Source organism: Equus przewalskii, unplaced genomic scaffold (assembly GCF_037783145.1).
Source record: "Equus przewalskii isolate Varuska unplaced genomic scaffold, EquPr2 contig_4458, whole genome shotgun sequence".
Lineage (NCBI taxonomy): Eukaryota > Metazoa > Chordata > Mammalia > Perissodactyla > Equidae > Equus > Equus przewalskii.
Genome location: NW_027227601.1, coordinates 1 through 18,747, shown reverse-complemented (window position 1 = coordinate 18,747; position 18,747 = coordinate 1). Strand labels below are relative to the sequence as shown.

Sequence of the window (18,747 nt, the reverse complement as noted above, 5' to 3'; positions counted from 1 at the left end):
TTCTGTGCCTTGACTGACATGGAGGAGCATGTGCGCTCTTCAACTACTCCCCATCAAGCTGATAGTCATTAGATGACGTGAGGTCTCAACAGGTGCATGAAGAAATGGTCCATGGTGCTGAATTCTCCTGCCCTGTGAGGCAACACATTCACAGGTTCCAAGGACTAGGATGAGAACAACTTTCTGGGTATTGGGGTGGGGGGAGGTAGTGGGATCTGTTGTTTTCACTACTATACTAATGAACTCTTTCAGCTAAGGTTTTCTTGACTTAAAATTTTTTCCTTATTTATTTTTATTCAGCTATAATTGACATACAACATTATATTAGTTTTGTGTGTTCAGCATGATGATTTGATACTTGTGTATATTGTGAAATGATCACCACAATAAGTCTAGTTAACATCCATCACAACATTTAGTTACAATGTTTTTTCTTGTGACAAGAACTTTTGAGCTACTCTCTTAGCTACTTTAAAATATGCAATAAAGTGTTATCAGCTATAGTCACCATGCTGTGCATTACATTGACAGGACTTAATTATTTTATAAGTGGAAATTTGTAGCTTTTGATCCCCTGCACTCATTTTGCTCCTCCACCTCCACCTCTGGCAACCACCAATCTGTTCTCTGTATTATGAATTTGGCTTTTGTTTTTTTTAGATTCCACACGTAAGTGACAATACAGTATTTCTATTTGCCTTATTTCACTTAGCAAAATGCCTTCACATTCCATCTATGTTGTTGTAAATGGCAAGATTTCCATCTTTTTTATGGCTGAATAATATTCCAGTGTGTGTGTGTGCATAGGTATACTTGTCAAGGTAAGGAGAGAATATATACATAGATACATACATATATATATATCACATTTTCTTTATCCATTCATCCATTGATGAACAGTTATGTTGCTTCCAAATATTGACTATTATAAATAATGCTGCAATGAACATGAGGGTGTACATATCTTTTCAAGTTAGTGTTTTCATTTCCTTCAGATAAATACTTAGAAGTGCAATGGCTAGATCATTTAGTTCTTTTTTTTTTTCCTGATGAGGAAGTATCACCCTGAGCTAACACCTGTTGCCAATCCTCTTCTTTTTGCTGGAGGGAGATTGTCACTGAGCTAACACCTGAGCCAATCATCCTCTATTTTGTATGTTGGACAGTGCCACAGAGTGGCTTGATGAGTGGAGTGTAGGTCTGAGCCTGGGATCTGAACACACAGACACTAGGTTGTTGAAGCAGAGTGTGCGAACTTAACCACTATACCACCAGGCCAGCCCCTAGTTCTATTTTTAAAACCATTTTTTTTGGTAGGTCTATTTTTAATTTTTTGAGGAACCTCCATACTGTTTTCATTACTGACTGCACCAATTTACATTCCCACCACCATTACACAAGGGTCCTTTTATGTCCCTGTCCTCATCAACACTTTTTATTTCTTGTCTTTTTGATAATAGCCATTCTAACAGGTGTAGGGTGCTATCCCATTGTGGTTTTAAGTTGCATTTCCCTGATAATTAGTGATGTTTAGCACCTTTTCATATCTTTGTTGGCTATGTGTATGTCTTCTTTGGAAAAACGTCTATTCACATCCTCTGACCATTTATAAATCAGATTTGTTTCATTTTCAGCTATTGAATTGTATGAGGTCTTTATATATTTTGGATATTAAGCCCTTATCAGATTCATGATTTGCAAATATTTTCTCCCATTTGGTAGGTTACCTTTTCGCTTGTTGATGGTTTCCTTTACTGTGCCGAAGCTTTTTAGTTTGATGTAGTCCCACTTGTTTATTTTTGCTTCTGGTATTAAAGCCAAAAGACATTTGCCATGACCAATGTCAAGGAGCTTACTGCCTTTGTTTTCTTCTAGGAGTTTTATGGTTTCAGGTCTTACATTCAAGTCTTTAATCCATTTTGAATTAATTTTTGTGTGTGGTGTAAGATAAGGGTCTAGTTTCATTCTTTTGCAAGTATCTGTCCAGCTTTCCAGCTCCGTTTATTGAAGAAACTATCCTTTCCCCGTTGTATATTCTTGGCTCCTTTATTGTAAATTAATTGACCATATATGTGTCAATTTATTTATGGGCTCTCTATTCTGCTCTGTTGATCTATGTGTCTGTTTTTATGCCAATACCACACTGTTTTGGTTACTATACCTTTGTCATATAGTTTGAAATGAGGCAATGTGATGTCTCCAAATTTGTTCTTCTTTCTCAATATTGCTTCAGCTATTTAGGGTCTTTTGTTCCATTCAAATTTTAGGATTCCATACAAAATTAAGTTCCATACAAATTTTAGGATTGTTTGTTCTATTTCCATGAAAAATGCCTTGGGAGAAGTGACATCAGTGTCACGGCAGAGTGAGCTTGCCTGGGACTCTCTCCCTTCCAACGTACAAAAAAAGGAGCAACAATATTCCCACAAAAAATATCCTAATAGCACAGGAATCCTCGGAGACCCACAGCAGCCAAACGACAGAGGGCAGAGAGGCTGGAGACCCCTCGGAGGAGCTGGAACAGGTAAGAGAGAACTTCCCTCCCTCCTCTAAACACTGGGATCGCTGCTGTGGGAGGCTGCATGAGGGAAGGAGTGGGGGAGGGGCTGTGCATCAGCAGGATCACCCAGGACTCCCTAGCGCCCTTGCAGGCCAGACGGAAGCCCTCTAATGGGGTGAAAGCTTTCATGTGGGGTGACCTCATCAAGCCAATACCCCAGGAGACCAGGAGCTGGTCAGGAAAACCCAGTCTGCATGCAACAGAAAGTGCCCCTCTGCCCCCCAACCTGCCCTGTGCCACGTCATCTTGGCTGAAGGTGAAGGCTCAGAATATGCGCCTCTCACGCCCCATCTAGTGGCGACAGGCTGTAACTGCAACCAAATAATATCACTATGTGAAAAAATCGTTCTAGCATCAAACAATTCATAAAAGCTCCAGACCAGAGGGAAAACAAGCACCCAGAATTATGTCCTGAGGACTCAGAAATAAGTAAACTAAACGACAATGAATTCGGAATAGCTATCATCAAAAAACCCAATGAGGTAAATTAAAACATAGAGAAACAAGTCAATGAGTTCTGGAGTAACTTCACAAAAGAGATTGAAACTATAAAGAAGAATCAATCAGAAATACTAGAGATGAAAAATACGATGGAAGAAATAAGACATAATACAGATTCCTTGAATGCCCGTGTTGATGCCATAGAGGAGCAAATCAGCATAATCGAAGATAGACATGTTGAATGGCTCCAGCCAGAGGAAGAGAGAGAACTAAGACTAAAAAGAAATGAAGAAAATCTCCAAGAAATAGCCAACTCAATGAGGAAATGCAATATAAGAATTGTAGGTATCCCCGAGGGCAAAGAAAAGGAGAATGGAGCAGAAAGTGTGCTCAAAGAAATAATAGCAGAGAACTTCCCAAACCCAGGGAATGAAAGAGAAATGTGTGTGGAGGAAGCTTTCAGATCTCCTAGATTTGTCAATGTAAAAAGACCTACCACAAGGCATATAGTAGTAAAACTGGCAAAAATGAATGACAAAGAAAGAATACTCAGGACAGCAAGGCAGAAGAAAACAACCTACAAAGGAACCTCTATCAGACTTTCAGTGGATTTCTCTGCAGAAACCTTACAAGCTAGGAGATATTGGAATGACATACTCAAAACTTTAAAAGATAAAAATCTTCAGCCAAGAATACTCTATCCAGCAAAAATATCCTTCAGATATGAGGGAGAAATTAAATCTTTCCCAGACAAACAAAAGCTAAGGGACTTCGTAGCCATGAGACACCCCCTACAAGAAATCCTCAAGAAGGCCCTCATACCTGAGGAAAAAAAAAAAAAAGGGAGAAAGGGGTCACAAAACACAGAGTAAGGAGACAAATAGATAGAACCAGAATAGGATAGCAAATATTCAATTATAGCATTAGGATAAAGGGAAAGAAAACACAAAGACAATCTTGTCACTTTAACCACAAACTCACAACACAAGTTGGAATAAGAGATGACAATAATAACTTACAAGGGGAGGAGGAAAGGGACTGAATCAGTTTAGACTAAGGAAATAAGAGGCCACCAGAAAATGGACTATGCTATGCACGAGATTCTGAATACAAACTTCAGGGTAGCCACTAAACTAAAAAACAGAACAGAGACACAAAAAATAAATTAGGAAAAAGCTAAGAAACCCAGCATAAGAAACTGCAGTAGTCAATGGGTAGGTAGAAATGCAGGAAAACCAGAAAACGAGTGACAGAATGACAGCATTAAGCCCTCATGCATCAATAATCACCCTCAACGTAAACAGATTGAACTCTCCAATAAAAAGACACAGAGTGGCAAGATGGATTAAACAACAAGATCCAACAATCTGTTGCCTCCAGGAAACACATCTCAGCTCCAATGACAAACACAGGCTCAGAGTGAAGGGGTGGAAGATGATACTCCAAGCTAATGGCAAACAAAAGAAAGCAGGTGTCACATTACTTACATCAGACAAACTAGATTTCAAGATAAGGCAGGTAAAGAGAGACATAGATGCTTAGTATATAATGATCAAAGGGACACTACATCAAGAAGAAATAATGCTTATAAAAATCTATGTACCCAACACAGGAGCACCAAAGTTCATAAAGCGACTAATAACAAACCTAAAAGAAGATATTAAAAATAACACAATAATAGTAGGGGACCTCAACACCCCACTCACATCAATGGACAGATCATCCAGACAGAAAATCAACAAGGAAGCAGTGGAATTAAACGAAAAGCTAAAACAGTTGGACTTTAGATGTATACAGAAGACTCCATCCAAAAACAGCAGAATACACATTCTTCTCAGGTGTGCACAGAACATTCTCAAAGATAGACCATATGTTGCGAAACAAGGTAAGCCTCTATAAATTTTAAAAAATTGAAATAACAACAAGCATCTTCTCCAATCATAACACTATAAAGCTAGAAATGAATTACAAGAAAAAAGCTGAGAAAGGGACAAAGATGTGGAGACTAAACAATATGCTATTGAACAAGAGGTGGATCATTGAAGAAATTAAAGGAGAAATCAAAAAATATCTCGAGATGAATGAAAATGATAACATACCATACCAACTCATATGGGATACAGCAAAAGCTGTATTAAGAGGGAAATCCATCACAATACAGGCACACCTTAACAAACAAGAAAAATTCCAAATAAGCAATCTTAAACTACACCTAAGTGAATTACAAATTCAATTACGAGAAGAACAAAGCCCAAAGTCAGCAGGAGAGAAATAATAAAAATCAGAGCAGAAATAAATGCTATTGAAACAAAAAAGTCAGTAGACAGGATCAATGAAACAAAGAGCTGGTTCTTTGAGAAGATAAATAAAATTGACAAAACCTTAGCCAGACTCCAAAGAAAAAGAGAAAAACCTCAAAGAAACAAAATCAGAAATGAAAGAGGAGAAATAACAACAGACTCTGCAGACATACAACGGACTATAAGAGAATACTATGAAAAACTATATGCCAACAAAATGGATAACCTAGAGGAAATGGATGAATGCTTCAACTCTTACAATCTCCCAAAGCTAAGTCAAGAAGAAGCAGACAATCTGAACAGACCAATCACAAGGAAGAGGATTGAAACAGCAATCACAAACATCCCAAAGTATAAAACCCCAGGACCAGAAGGCTTTCCTGGGGAATTCTACCAAACTTTCAAAGAGGATTTAATACCTATACTTTTTAAGCTATTCCAAAAAATGAGGGAGTATGGAACACTTTCTAACACATTCTACGAGGCCAGCATCACACTGATACCAAAGCCTGACAAGGACAGCACGAAAAAGGAGAACTACAGGCCAATATCACTGATGAACATAGACGCAAAAGTTCTCAACAAAATTTTGGCAACTCGAATTGAGCAATACATCAAAAGGATCATGCATCACAATCAAGTGGGATTCATACCAGGGACACAGGGATGGTTCAACATCTGTACGTCAATCAACGTGATACACCACATCAACAAATTGAGGAATAAAAACCACATGATCATCTCAATAGATGCAGAGAAAGCATTTGACAAGATCCAACAGCCATTTATGATAAAAACTCTGAACAAAATGGGGATAGAAGGAAATTACCTCAACATAATAAAGGCCACGTATGACAGACCCACAGCCAACATCATCATCAATGGGCAAAAACTGAGCAACATCCCCCTGAAAACAGGAACAAGACAAGGATGCCCACTATCACCACTCTTATTCAACATACTACCGGAGGTTTTGGCCAGAGCAATTAGGCAAGAGAAATGAATAAAAGGAATCCAAACAGGGAGGGAAGAAGTGAAACTCTCGCTGTTTACAGACAACATGATCTTGTATATAGAAAGCCCCAAAGAATCCATTGGAAAACTTTTAGAAATAATCAACAACTACAGCAAAGTTGCAGGGTATAAAATCAACTTACATAAATCAGTAGCATTTCTATGCTCTAATAATGAACTAACAGAAAAAGAACTCAAGAACACACTCCTATTCACAATCACAACAAAAAGAATAAAATACCTCGGGGTGAATTTAACTAAGGAAGTGAAAGACCTATACAACGAAAACTACAAGGCTTTCCTGAAAGAAATGGATGATGGCATAAAGAGATGGAAAGACATTTCATGTACATGGATTGGAAGAATAAACATAGTTAAAATGTCCATACTACCTAAAGCAATCTACAGATTCAATGCAATCCCAATCAAAATCCCAATGATATTCTTTACAGAAATAGAACAAAGAATCCTACAATTCATATGGGGCAACAAAAGACCCACAATTGCTAAAGCAATTCTGAAAAAAAAAGAACAAAGCTGGAGGCATCATAATCCCTGACCTCGAAATGTACTACAAAGCTACAGTAATCAAAACGGCATGGTACTGGTACAAAAACAGGTGCACAGATCAATGGAACAGAATTGAAAGCCCAGAAATAAAACCACTCATCTGTGGACAGCCAATCTTTGACAAAGGAGCTGAGGGCCTCCAATGGAGGAAAGAAAGTCTTGTCAACAAATGGTGCTGGGAAAACTGAAAAGCCACATGTAAAAGAATGAAAATTGACCATTCTTTTTCACCATTCACAAAAATAAACTCAAAATGGATCAAAGACCTAAAGGTAAGACCTGAAACCATAAGGCTTCTAGGAGAAAATATAGGCAGTATGCTCTTTGACATTAGTATTAAAAGGATCTTTTTGGACACCATGTCTTCTCAGACAAGGGAAACAATAGAAAGACTAAACAAATGGGACTTCATCAGACTAAAGAGCTTCTTCAAGGCAAGGGAAAACAGGATTGAAAAACAACCCACCAATTGGAAAAAATATTTGCAAGGCATACATCCAACAAAGGCTTAATATCCATAATATATAAAGAACTCATACAACTCAACAACAAAAAATCAAACAACCTGATCAAAGGTGACATGAACAGACATTTCTCCAAAGAAGATATATGGATGGCCAATAGGCACATGAAAAGATGCTCATCATCGCTGATCATCAGGGAAATGCAAATCAAAACTACACTAAGATATCAACTTACACCTGTTGGAATGGCAAAAATAACCAAAACAAAAAGTAACAAATGTTGGAGAGGTTGTGGAGAAAAAAGATCCCTCATATACACTGCTGGTGGGAATGCAAACTGGTGCAGCCACTGTGGAAAACAGTATGGATATTTCTCAAAAATTAAAAATAGAGAGGCTGGCCCTGTGGCCAAGTGGTTAAGTTTGCGTGCTCCGCTGCAGGTGGCCCAGTGTTTTGTTGGTTCGAATCCTGGGCACGGACATGGCACTGCTCATCAAACCACGCTGAGGCAGCATCCCACATACCACAACTAGAAGGACCCACAACGAAGAATATACAACTATGTACCAGAGGGGCTTTGGGGAGAAAAAGGAAAAAATTTTAAAAAAAATCTAAAAAAAAAAAAATTAAAAATAGAAATACCATATGACCCAGCCATCCCACTACTGGGTATCTATCTAAAGAGCTTGAAGTCAGCAATTCCCAAAGTCCCATGCACCCCTATGTTCATTGCAGCATCATTTACAATAGCCAAGACATGGAAGCAACCTAAGTGCCCATCAACTTGGGTAAAGAAGATGTGGTATGTATGTACAATGGAATACTACTCAGCCATAAAAAAGAATAAAATAGTCCCATTCACAACAACACGGATGGACCTTGAGAGAATTATGTTAAGTGAAATAAGCCAGATAGAGAAGGACAATCTCTGTATGACTCCACTCATATGAGGAATTTAAACATGTAGACAAAGAGAACAGATTAGTGGCTACCAGGGGAAAGGGGGGTTCGGGGGTGGGCACAAAGGGCGAAGGTGTGCACCTACAACACGACTGACAAACAATAATGTACAACTGAAATTTCACAAGATTGTAACCTATCATAAACTCAATAAAAATTAACTTAAAAAATGCCTTGGAATTTTGATAGGGATTGCATTGAATCTATAGATTGCTTTCAGTAGTATGCACATTTTAACAATATTAATTCTTCCCATACATGAGCATTGAAATTTTCTAAAGTTATTTTAATGATATTGGATATAATAATTGTTTAAAATCAGTAATGCTTTAAATAGCACATAAATTGTAGTCTTAAAGGATGCCCGCAAATGTTCTCACCTGGACACTAAACCGGAGGTTCATATTAGAAAATGAAATCTGAAGAGAAACAGTGTTGTTTAACAAGATGGGAGACTTCAGATACAAAAGATTATGCACCCAACATTCCGTCTGTCCACGATCCTCCTCTGGCCCTTTCTTTCCTCGGGGTAAGTTCTGAGCGTCTCAGGCCCGTCTCTCTCTCTCTCTCTCAGGGCTGTCTAGTGGGTTCCAGGCTTAGCCTTAGGCCCCGGCAGGAGCTCCTGACTGCTGGAGACAGAAGTCCTGCCGAGGCGAGGAGAGAACGTTCCCTCTTCTCCTGCAGCTGCGCGAGATGCAGATGGTTCCCCCATCAAAACGCTGTCCTGGCAACAGGTATTTCTCAGAAAGGGAACTCAAAAGACACCTAGACTTCAGAGAATGTTGCTACGTCCTGTATGATGAAACCTAGATCTTTAAAACTGTATTGTGATTGATAATCTTAGTTAATAATGTGTTAATAATGTGCGGCCTTGGTAATAAAACAGTAATTAATCTTTTTGTCTTCAGCAAAGTATAAATTATGATGAATTTTCATGGTTGAGCCAGAAGCGCTAAAACGTGTGAGGTGCTTTACGCACGCCCAGAACTGATCCAAGGCCCTCTCAGCGTCAATCACGTCATCCTGAGACAACCCTGTGAGGCCCGTGTCCTTATTTCCTCATTTTATCTCCGCGGGCCTGCACATCCTTCTTCCTGCTGTCCCTCTGGATCTAGGACTTAGTCCTAAGATGCCATCCTTGGAAAGGCTATAGTGTGGGGCTTTTCTTTCACTTTGGTTTCTGACCCTAAGGGCCTTGGTGCTCTTCTCTTACACTGGCATCAGTCGTAACAGAAGAGACGGAGGTGTCTCAGACCTCTCAACAGCCTGCTCACACACAGCTAGTAGAGCAGGGGCCCATCAGATTTATCACGAAAACTAGGTCACTTTCCAGAGTGCAAGGGGGCGTCACTATTAACAATTAAGACGGGACAATAGTTGATAACAGAGACTGTCTCCCTAACCCAGGACACAGTAACTCATGGGAGACTGTTGGGAAATCTCTTTAAGGCCTGGAGATCCTGATCTCCCCATGACAGGGTAGCTTCCTTTGGCAGGAGAAGCAAGTGAAAAATGCAGATGGCCACTATGGTATACTGCTCCAAGCATGGCCCTGCAAGGAACTGGGTGTCCCTTCCCAGAAGACAGAAGACATTGAGGAAGAAAGGAAGAGAACTTGCAATGCTGGCCAGAGTCCCTGCGAGGAGTTCCTCTTGGCAACTAGAAACTGTACTTGATTTCTCTCCAATGATTCTATCAAAGAAGAGAACAATCGGAATGACGTGAGAAAGTGGGGCATTGATTTCCAGCACTGAATGGCTCCAAAGCGAGTAAAAGAAGTGTAAACGGATGTGATGACTGGCCCACGACTTCTGTCCCGAGGAAGGTAGGAAAAAGGGGATCTGGACAATCACATGCCCTCCTCAATGGAGTAGCCCCCTGGCATGCCTGGGACCAGTGGCTATGAGGGTTAACAAGTCCCCCTTCCCCATCAAGCCTACATCTAGGACTAAGTGAGCCAAGGCAGCTCAGGGACCTGGACTCCCCGGATCACAGGGAACCCGCCTTTCCCGAGGAAGGAAGTTGTCTGTGGAATATCTGATGTTGCTTAGCATTGTCTTGGATAAGAACAAAAGGCACAGGGAAATCCTTGACAGTTATCTGCCCTACAACTTTCATCATCTCATTATATCTACAAGAGTGAAAATATGACCCAGACCCAGAAAGAGCCATCACTCCTAATTTTGGCAGGCTCTAATCTAAGACAATGAGTCCCAAACACCAGTGAAGTCCTTGCTTGACTTGCTTCACCCCAGGTCATCGCTCCTCTTTCTAAGGTCCTACTCGTAGTTCCTCTAGTCTTGTAACAAATTATGAACCCTTCATCCTCACCATTCTCTCATGAGGCACCAGTCTCCCTTCCTTCTCGGCCATTGTTTCCATCTTCCAGCATCTCGGTTGCAAGTCTCCATGATGTGCCTGCCTCAGTCTTGGAGATTCCCTCCCTAGTATCTCCAATGCACTGCTCATGTTCCTCGTCTCCTGGAAACACTCCAGGCACAAATCCTGAGCTGGTGCTCCCTGGGCTGGGCCTTACTTGCCCAACACTGTCCTTAGGCTTCAGCCAGGGTCCCACTGTGAGAAGGACCAGATCTGTTCCTTGGATCCTCCATCATCTCTGCCACATTACACACACGTCATCTTTCTTCTCTAGGGAAATCCAGCCATTTTTAAGATTTCCCTTTTGGATGAAGAGGCAGGAACGGGGCAGGCGGTGGACCATGGACGCCATCTGCCTGATAGCACCTGCATGCAATTTCTCCCCAAGATTATCTTACTAAACTCAAATAATAAAGCCCAGTCCTGCTTTTCTGGTTGAGACAGCTGTTCTCTATCATCACATCCTGCCAGCATTCTTGTGCAGCCTCCCAGCTTTCTCTGCATCCTTCCTGAATCTTCTATTCTGATAATTTGGCAGCCATTGGGCCATTTCCTGCTCGTTTTAATAGTGTGTCATTTCTACACAACATTGTAGCAAATGTCTACACTGCAGTTCAATGTTTCTGGGTTACAGCATCCTCCAAATACAACTTGTCATTATGACCTTCAACAGCGACTGATCCTGAATACACCTGAGTCTGGAGGACTCTCTTTTCCAGTTGAGACCACCTCATGTGGGTGCTCTGAATTTTGTTTCCCTGGCTGGTCTCTCTCTCTCCTTTCCTACTCCTGTGCCCCGGGGTCCAGTTTCATCCTGAGCTGTCCCTTCAATGGAGCCAGTTCTGCTGGTCCATTTGACCTGTTTTGGTATATTTTCTAATCAAATCTCTTTTTCTAATATTGGTTTCCCTTCACAGCAAATGTCAGCACATTGTTCTGGGGAGGGAATAAAAACTTTCCCCACCAGGAGTGAGACTGGAAATGGACACAAAATACAACTTGCTATGCTCCTGAAAGCTGCCAGATTGCACAATCTGGGAAATTAGATGTGCGTGAAGAATAACCCTGATGTTCTGGCTGCTGTGTTGTGCCCAAGAGGAATTTCCCAAATTTCTTCTTTTTGCTTCACACCTGTGTTCCCATTCATTCCCCTAGCGAAGTGTCAGTATATATAGCACCAGCCACATGACCCGGGCAGGCAGCACAGGCAGCCCAGCTCATCAGGAGTCCGGCAGAAAGGGACAGCCACAGGTGAGGGGCTAGAACTTTCCTACAGCTTTCCCCTTTGGAGATTCTCTTTCCCACCAGCTTCCTTGTGCTGCATCCCAGCTCTCTGCCTCCTTCCTGAGTCTCCTATTCTGACAATTAGAATTCAGCAATGTGAATACTTTTGGGGTAGGGATTTTGTTGTAAGCTTCTTCTGTGTGAAGTCAGTGATGGGTAGAACAGGCTGCTACAGATAGTTGTGGATGGTTTAACTCATCTCATATTACAGAGAGGTGTGTGGTCACAAAATCCCCACGTGCCTCTCTGGGAAGTTTCTGTACAGTGGGCTTCAGAGATGATAGGGGATGATTGAAATGGACAGTGGTTTATTCTTAGAACTCATTGCAATCTCTCATCCAGTATATCGCTGGGGTTCCAATGAGACAAATGGAAATGGAGCACTGGACCCTCTGAAATACAATCTATCTGTCTATCCGTATAGATAGATATACATATACATATACATATGCGTGCATAAAATTGAGTGAGATTTATTTTTAGAACACAAAGGTGGATCAATTTTACCAAAAAAATAAAAAACCTGTCCACTTTTGTTGCATCTGCTTGACTCTCTACAGCAAAATGAAGCTTTCCATCGGCATCATTTTTTGTTCCCTGGTCCTGGGCGTCAGCAGCCGGGAATGGTTCACATTCCTCAAGGAAGCTGGTCAAGGTAAGGACCAAGGGATGGGTGGTGGGGAGGCTGCAACCGGCTGCCCCCAGGATTCGTTGAGCAGAGGCCACATCCCCAGAGGACAAAGGCCACAGGTGGGCAGACAAGGAGCACGGTTTTCATGATCGCAGTTCCTCAGGGCGTTTGTGGGCAGCTTTGCACTCTTTGGCGGGGATCCCTAGGACGGAGGTCATAAGGTTTGGGCCCCAACTTTCAGCAGGAGTGAGGAGGAGACGTAGAGTTCAGGGAGCATGTCCCCTAAATACGAGTGGGGCCCTACTGCCGCCTAGTGGGGAGTCAGGGACAGCTCATGTCTGTGACTCAGGAGCCATGAAGTGGGTGCATCAGTGTGTGGGGTGTGTTGGCACCCCCATCCACTTAGTAATTACAACCAGAGTAAGTGAGCTTTTGATACGTCCTAGGCACTGTTCTAAGAGCTTTACACGGACGAATGAACTCATTTTCATCCTCAGCTTTTAATCCTTTCATCCTGCAATGTAGGTACCATTATCCCTTAACAGGGAAACTGAGGCACAAACTGATTAAATACTTAACAGATTAAGTCCCAAAGCAGAGCGGGGGTTAGCCCAGGTCGTGGAGCTCCCCAGACCTGGCTATTAACCAGGAGCAACACGGCCTCGCAGACCAGAGTGCACCTGGGAGGGGGAGGGAGCTGTGAACACACACCCTGTTCTCTTCTGAGCAAATGGGCAACAGCGGGACGTGGAGCCTTTGGAAGCAACTCTGTAGAGCTCCTCTCCCCCCAGCAAAAGGCACAATGAATTCCTGACGACGGTTCCAGTGGGGCTGAGAATGACCAGGAAACCGGGAGCAAGAGATATTTACCTCACTAGCCATAGGAAAGTAGTAAAAACTTCTTTATTTCACAAGATCAATTTGTGAGTTTTTTCTGTGATACTCTCTGAATAATTGCTTTAAGAGACTGCTGTTAATCCCATTTAAATTCTTGCAGACCCAGCTGAAAATCTCATTTCATCTCTTAGGCCACTGTTTCTCACGGGCTGTCCTAGGACCACTTGCATGAAATCCCCTGGTGTCTGGGTGCTTGTGAAATGCAGACGCCTGGGTCCACACACTCCCCTCCCTGAATCTCAGTCTCTGGGGCCGAGTTGGAATCTGGCCTTTACCAAACCCCCCGGGTGACATTTGTACACTAAAGGCTGAGAACCTCTCCCTCCAGTTTGACCCCTCAAGTGACAAAATGTGTCAGGCATTTTAGAAGTACTTATTGTGCAAGTCTGAACTCCTAGGATCTATTTAAATTAGTAACTCAGAGGGTATAAGTATAGTAAGAAAGTCATAGCTCTCAACACAACTATCATCTGAGCACCAGAAACAATAAAGACATCAAATGAAAGTAAGATATCTCAGGGAGATATCTCATAAACTGAGATCACAACTCTACGTTAGATTTTTCTCTTTTTCTTAATCAGCTAAGTTTTAAAAGGTTGCCATTTTATTCCTGCATGATCAGATTCCTTCCGTCCATGACTTCCTGATCTTCACCTTAGGTGAGCCTCTTGACTTTTTTGTCCCACTGTTCCCAAGGACCAGACAGATGATGGTACATTGACCACTACAGTGTTCTAGAAGTCATACCTGTATCTCCTCAGTCTCTCTGCATAAACACTCTGAGGGAGGCAACACTCCTCCACTTTACTGGGGATGACGCTGTCCCTTAGAGCTGGTGGGTCGTTGCCCTGTGTTGCACCTGATCACCCAGGTTCTTCACAGCTCTCTTAGGGACTCACCTTTATCACCTGCCCATTGGATTCTGACCCCCATCCAGCCGCAAATGTGCACAGACACTCAGACGTACTCAGGACCGAGCTGTCCTCACGCTGCCCATGGGGACGAGTTTCTCCCATGACTGGGTTAGGAGCACCGTGGGTGCACAGCCTCCCTCAGAGTCGCCTTTGTCCTCACTCTCAGGTCAGAGGGTCCCCTGCATCTTTCCAGGTAGAGGCTCATTGTACAACCAAACCTCCCTCAGGGACCATCCCACCTTGTTATCACACGCATCACACACGGCCAAACACAATGTAGCAACAGAGCTGGGAATGCAATCAGGCAGAATAAAATTTGCACCTGGTGTGATTCTCATCACATTAACCAGGAAGGAATATTCATCTCAAGCCAACACCATCTCCAAGGACTCTGTCAAAGGATGAAATCTTGAAATCAGTGGGAGGAAATTTCTTATTACTCTATTTTGCCAAGATGTGATCACCTTCATCTCATCATTTTTTTTCCTTCCAGGGGCTAAGGACATGTGGAGAGCCTACTCTGACATGAGAGAAGCCAATTACATAGGCGCAGACAAATACTTCCACGCCCGCGGGAACTATGACGCTGCACAGAGGGGCCCTGGGGGCGCCTGGGCTGCTAAAGTCATCAGGTGACTCGGGGCCTGGGGGTGCAGGGTGGGTGCTCAGAGCTGGGCTGCCTTTGGGGATGAGGAGGGGTAGGCCCTGGAGAAGTGACCTGTAGGGACCATGGCCCCTCCTCCTCCTGAGGCCCACCGTCCCGCTCTGTTCCCAGTGTGGGGTCTGAGTGGTGATGAAGCCTGAGCAGGGCTGTGGGAATGGGCAACTCCCAACCCTCCCCTCTGGGTGCTGTTCACCCAGCATCAGGGCATCAGTGAGGCTGGGTGGGCTGTGCCGGGGCAGGCTGAGTGTATGGGCCCCTCTCTCCTTAGCTCCTCTCAGAGCCATCCCTGGGAAAGAGGAGACACAGGGAGGGTGGGGATGTTGCTCATCAGCCCCGGATTAATCTCCTGCCTGCCCTCCTCCATCAGCGATGCCAGAGAGAATGCTCAGAGATTCACAGACCGTTTCAAGTTTGGAGACAGCGGCCAGGGAGCAGCAGACTCAGGGCCGACCAGGCTGCCAATGAATGGGGCCGGAGCGGCAAAGACCCCAATCACTTCAGACCTCGTGGCCTGCCTGACAAGTACTGAGCTTCCTCTTCACTCTGCTCTAGGAGACGGGCTGTGAGCCCGCTGAGGGCAGGGACACCCAGTCATTGAGGTCTATGGCCACAGAAGCCAGTGGGGGTCACAGAATTAGTGTCTAATAAATGCTTAAGAGATTGAATCTGTTGAAAGCGCGTGCTATTCTTTGGTCTAAGGACTGCCTGTTTCCCAGGGGGCGATGGGTGGACGCTGAGGTGAAGGCTGACCCTGTGCCTGTGTGTGTGGGTGCAGGGGAGCAGTCTCTGCAACACACAGGACAGACACCATGCACGACCTTCCCCCCATCAGCCCTGCTCCCCTCTGCAGGCCCCTCTGGTTACATTGGTGCTATTTCCTGGTCCTCCTGTCTCCAGGCCTCCTCACTCCCTCTCAGTTGTGTCCTGTCACTTCCCTGCCCCCAGGGTCTAGTCCCCTTAGTTTTGTTCCTTGGTGGCCTCTGTCCCTGGGGACAGGGGACCCAGCTACGGGAGGAGTGGACCATGGAATCCTGCTCCAGGAACTGCCACCTTGGTCTTCTGTGCATTTCTCAGCAACAGTTATAAATCCAATTATTAACCAATTTCTTCCATCCCATCCAAGAAAAGCCTCAGAGAAGTTTCCCTCCACCTTTTTTTCATTCCTTACACAGAAGTTCCCAGGAACAAAACATGTCAAGAAGCAGAGGCCTAGAGACAACATCAAGACTGCGTGTCAGGAGACCTTGTCTTGTTCAGATATGTTTTGCGTCCCGAGAGGAGCTTAATTGCCCCCCCGAGCCCTTCCCAACAGAGGGGAGCCAGCAGCGTGTGATTTCCAGTGGGGAAACCAGGTCGGTAACAAAGGGGATGGGGTCTGTGAGAGACACAGCAATTACGGGAGACTCTCTAAATCATGGACTCCTACAGCAACCAAGAATCTTCAGAAATTTGTACAGCAATGTTCACGGGAGGATTATTCAAAATAGCCAAAAAGTGGAAGCAACTAAAATATTTGTCACTTAATGGGTATTTAAATGAAGTGTGGTAATTCATACAAGAGACTATTATTCAGTCATAAAAGGAATGACGTACTGATACGTGCTAACATAAACTTGATAACATTATGCTAAATAAAAGAATCCAGACACAAAAGCCCACATATTGTACGTTTATTTATATGAATATCCACAATTGGCAAATCCAAAGAGACAGAAGAGATTCGTGGTTGTCAGGGGCTGGGGCAGGGGGAATTGGAGAACTGCTAAAGGGTGTGAGGTTTCTTTTTGGGATGATGAAAATGTTCTGGAATTACATAGGCTGAAGAGTGCACAACTTTGTGAATATACCAAGACACTACTGATTGTGTACTTTAAAAAGGTGAATTTCGGGCTGGCCTGGTGGCATAGTGGTTAAGTTTGCTTATCCACTTTGGCAGCCCTGAGTTTGCCAGTTCAGATCCCAGGTGTGGACCTACGCACCGCTCATCAAGGCATGCTGTGGCAGGCGTCCCACATATAAAGTAGAGGAAGATGAACACAGATGTTAGCTCAGGGTCGAATCTTTCTCAGCAAGAAAAAGGAGGATTGTAAGCAGATGTTAGCTCAGGGTTGATCTTCCTTAAACATAAGGGTAAATTATATCTCAGTTTAAAACTGTATGAGAAAAATTTTGTAAATGATAGACTATGGTCCTGGGAAAAAAAGGAGAGGACGTTCATTAAAAATGTGTGCCACGTGGACAGAGAACAATTTAGTTGTTACCAGGAGAAGGCAGTTGGGAGGTGGGCACAAAGGGTGAAGGGGCGCACTATATGGTGACTGACAAATAATACGTACAACTGAAATGTCACAATTTTCTGAGCTATCATAACCTCAATAAAAATTAAAAATGAAAAAAATAATAGCACTGACTATGGAAACTTTAAGTAATGTATGGACAATGGGTTGCAATAGTTGTGGCCCACTGGAACAAAACCCAATATATAATAAAAAACTATTATAAAGAAAAAAATAAAAATAATGTTTGCCACAGCCTTAAAATAGAGTACTATGCAGTCACCTAAGACAATATCCATGTTATATAGGCGAGTGTTGAGAAGTTCTGCTTACTATTATCTCGTTGAGACAACAAAAGACCCTGCTGTTTATCTCGTGCATAGGGAATTTTCTAAAGAATATTATCTCCTTGTGAAAGAAGAAAAGAGCTCTTGCTATATTTAGCGTGAGATATTAATTATGTTTTGGTTAAAAAATAAAAACTAGGGATTCCTGAGATTGGCCAGAAGAATATTTGAATAATAATAACAGTCACAACGGCTGACACTTGTTGAACTCGGACTATTCCTAGTGCGTCACATGACTCTAGGATGCAGATCACTTTTCCCATCAGGACACTGGGCACAGAGAGGCCGAGTCACTTGCTCAAGGTCACAGAGCTAGTGAGTGGCAAGGCCAGGATCCGTCCCAGGCATTCGGCTTGAGGCTTCTGCCTTGACCTACACGACTTCCTCAAGTATTAAGTATTGATAGATAATAATAAGACCCCCAAGTCCTCAGAGAGGACTCACAGTTAGTGGCCAGGGAGAAATCCTACATTGCTGATGCGACTGTTGTGGGGAAAGAGCTACCATGCAATACCCAGCCCCACCTGGGGGCGGGAGCTAGCAGTGAGTCGCATGGAGCCAGCCTGGTCACAGCCTGGACTCTGCTCGGTGTGTCATCCACCCCATTCAGAGGTCCGAGTCCCCACCTACGCCCTCCTGCTCTTCCGGACAGCGCTGGGGAGCCCATCGCAGCCAAGTGTGGTCCAGGAGGAGCTTGATCCAGCATCCTAGGAGGGAGAATGCCAGGTCAGGACATGGCCAGGTCCAGGGACAGGGCAAGGCAACAGGAGGACCGGAGTTGGTGTAACTTACTTTTTATATTTACATCATCAAAAAACAGACCACTGCTTTTCTTCTTTAAGTTCATGATCTTAAGAGGACTCAAAATGGTAGAAAGCGCCAGTCGCTGCACCTTCCTTGGGCACCAGCCTGCCTGGACCACTCGGTGGGCTGTCCTCTGAATAACCCCAGGCTCTTTGGGTCTCACTATGGGGAAGGGTGGAGCGTCCTATTCTCCCCTGGGCCCCAGACGGTAGTTGGGGGTTGCCCAGAGATTAGAGTCTGAG

At 43.5% G+C, this 18,747-nt stretch overlaps 1 protein-coding gene and 1 pseudogene across 1 annotated transcript in view; both read left to right on the top strand.

Annotated features, from left to right (window-relative positions):
• Window positions 1-15,735, top strand: part of LOC139081305 (serum amyloid A protein) — a 41,474-nt gene extending 25,739 nt beyond the window's left edge. Inside the window, exon 5 of the transcript XR_011536412.1 lies at window positions 15,678-15,735. The gene's annotated coding sequence lies outside the window, so the exon portion shown is untranslated. The remainder of the gene's footprint in view (window positions 1-15,677) is intronic.
• LOC139081304 (serum amyloid A protein-like) lies at window positions 11,879-15,607 on the top strand (annotated as a pseudogene).
• Window positions 15,736-18,747: the final 3,012 nt, after the last annotated feature.